A 3,574-nucleotide genomic window follows, 5' to 3' on the forward strand; every position below is an offset into this window, starting at 1 on the left:
AAAAATGTTTATGTGTTAACTGTAACCCTACTTTTGGCCCACCCTGTATATATATATACTTGTTTACTAATTGATTATTTCATATACAGGTGACAAATTAACCATTTTGATTAAATACTTTATTGTTTTTGCGACTTTTGCGTATAACCTGTACAACGACATCTCTCTGTTACGAGTCTACATTTGATTTCAAATCTCGTGATATTTCTCGAATTTTCCAGCAGTCGATTTTGACAGAAAGTTTCACGCTATCAATTTCAAATATAAGGATTCATTTACTTAACATAAGCAATGTTCTTGTCAATTCAGACCGAAGACCTTCACACACACACACATATATATAAAAAGTTATATTAGCATTCAATAAGTTCAGACCGAAAACCTTCACACATATATTAAAAGTTATTTTAAGAATAGTCAAGCGTGGCCCGAGGACTAGCCTTATGGACTATGGATCTGAGGGTTCATTTTTGGCATCCTATTATTGCAAAAATGCGCTTCGTACTTTGGGACCATGGATGCGTTATAAGAGTGACAGTTAACTTCCACTATTCGATTAGAGTAGCCCAAGAGTTGATGGTGGGTGCTTTTGACTATCTGCCTTCTCTCTAATCACAGAGTTAAGTAAAACCAAGACAATTGTATGTTTCACAAATATATCATTTATTCACTTCCACGATTTCGCCAGGAAAGGCATTGTTTTTACTGGCAAAACCATGGTCGTAAATAAATGATGTATTTGTGAAACGTACAATTGTCTTGGTTTCTATAATTATGGAGTTTCACCAAGTACCGACAATTTCAAATATCATTTCTCTCTAAACTGTTAGTTCAAAGTTAAGGATGGCTAGCTCGAGGAGCTAGCTAATACCCGAAAACAAACCCATATAACAAGAAATATGCTATTACTACTGTGAGATCGTCATTGTATTATAAATAATTGGATGCTCTATATATACATATATATATATATATATTATTCATTGTTTCATAAATACCGGAAAAAATACATTTTAATAAATTTTCTTTACACCAAATGAAATAATCATTATATATATCTTATGATGGAGAGTATGTTTTGATTAGGAAGGAAATAAAATAGCAAATAAAAATAATTGATCATCCATGTATAGTGTGTTAAAGCCAATAGTGCAGTGCAGTTTCACCTCTCGTCGTCTCTTCATTCTCAACAAATTCACCTACGTTAATGTCTAAAATAATGAGTTTATTATTCTAAGTCCGAGCGGAAAGCCTGCTGTCGTATAAATCATCAGAACTTTCTCCCGGATTTGTCATCAACTGTCATATTAATTTAATGCCAGGAGACCAACCTGGTAAACAAAAATCAACACATACACATACAATAACGTCCGTTATTCGGCTCTAAAGTGTATTCAAGCATAAGAGAAAAAAAAAAGCAACGGAAAATAACCGCGGGACCGTTACGTAGTGACAAAGTAGTAGTTTATTTAACCCATCAAAATTAGTTCACTCCCGGATTTTAAATGCCAATTACAACAGCGTTTTCCCATAACCCCACCCTTCTCTCTAGGTTTATTTTCGTCAAAAAACAACAACAACAACAACAGCTGGATCAATGAGTGGGATCATTAAGTAGCTATTTGTATGAATCCATTCCAGGCCTTTATGTCGTTCTATCCCTGTAACATTATTTAAATGAAACTTTAGGTGTGAACTGTACAAAACTTTAAATGTGTAATTTTTGTCTCTAATTCATGCAGGTTTTACGTCACTGAAAGAAGGCGTGGCATCGGGGAATGTTATATATGTGTGCGGTTGTGTTAGTCTGCAACTCATATAACACATAATCTATGGGCCGCCACCTGAGTCCACAAGAAATACGCTACAAGTAACCATGATGATCGTTTTGAGCTATCTATGTTGAAAGGGATACCAGCTACTTGATTATTCAAAAAAAAAAAAAAAGGCGAGTTTGTTTTGAAGCAGGTGAAGCATACACGTCGATCTTCTCTGAGGTTGTAAATATGTTACAGGCTCCATTGGTTTCGTTTTGTCATTAAAACAGAACGATATAGCAGAAATTGGTTTGAAAGTCTCTTCGATACACTCAGAGACAACCAAATGTTATGATCTTAGAGCACCAGCAGAGTGAATCAAATACAGTGCAACAGGGTATATTAATGGATCACGACTTGAGAGTTTAATCTGTATTAATCACGGGATTTTTTTTTACTTTGTGGTGAGTAGTGTTTGTTTCTTCTTTAGTATTTTGTATATATCGTCTGAAATTAGAATTAGCTGGAACGTATTTTATAATAAAAGCTGCCGATATCGAAGAGCTAATTTTAACGAAAAATGTTGAAAGATAATATGTTAAAGTAAGAATAAATTAGAAAAAAAAACAGGAAAATGTAAGATAATGTTACATCGCATGAATTAAAATCAATGAATCATTTCTGTAAGTAAGAGGACGACAAGCGTAATTACTTCTGTTTCATTATCTTTAGCAAGCTGCCTCCCCCCTCCCAGTGGCACAGCGGCACGTCTGCGGACCTCCAACGCTAGAAAACCGGGTTTCCTTACCCGTGGTGGGCAGAGCACATATAGCCCATTGTGTAGCTTTATGCTTAATTACAAACAAACAAACAAACTTTAGCAAGCTGAAAATTTTTACGGCCAGTAATACTATGCACCATCAGAAACGAGTTTGTTTTATTGTTAAACACAAAGGGTGCACCCTGAATTTTAGCGTTATAAGCCCTCAAGCTTACCTTTGAGCCACAATGAGAGGGGGAAGGCAACAGAAAAGAGGTGTCTGTGTATGAAATACATTTTAAAAAGCAGTAAAATAATGTTGCCTCATATATATATGTGCTTGTGTGGATTTTTCAGTTGTTTGGCTTATTTTCAGACGTGTTGTTTTTTCAAAATTTCAAGGTGAAAAATCTATACCATGATTTACCAAGCATCACAGAATTATTCTTTAAACACATTTGAAAATATTGCTTTTGTTTGATTGTGGTTAAGCTCAAAGCTTCACATTGGGCTATCTGTGCTCTGCCAACCACGGGTAACGAAACCCGATTTTTAGCATTTTACGCTTTCAGACATACCGCTGAGCCGTCGGGGGGTTAGAAGTATTGTAAATATTGGGATGGGAGTTATCTGAAGAGGAGATTAGTTCTGACAACCCAGTTGGTATAGGTTCAGCTTCAGGGGCAATAGTATAAGTCGAGCCCCGTCCTGATTCATCATAGTATATTGATCAACATTAATGTTATCTTTAAAGATGTGTTTTTTATCTATGATATAGACATATATTTTTGTTTAAAGATTTACATTGTTCAAAACTAGAATCGTAGTTTTCGTCATGCAGAATATATACACCTGGAAAAAAGTTAAGCACCCCCGTGTTTTTTTCAAGTGATTCAGATTCGACGTTCTTGTGACTGATTATAAATTACCATTCAATCTAAACGTGTTTATCAAATGAAATTATGCATTATTGGGCACAAGAAACAAGATTATCACCGTAAAATAACAATTTTTAATTTACATATCATAGGCATCAAAATATGGACAGTTTTCACGC

This window comes from Limulus polyphemus, unplaced genomic scaffold (assembly GCF_000517525.1).
Source record: "Limulus polyphemus unplaced genomic scaffold, Limulus_polyphemus-2.1.2 Scaffold241, whole genome shotgun sequence".
NCBI lineage: Eukaryota > Metazoa > Arthropoda > Merostomata > Xiphosura > Limulidae > Limulus > Limulus polyphemus.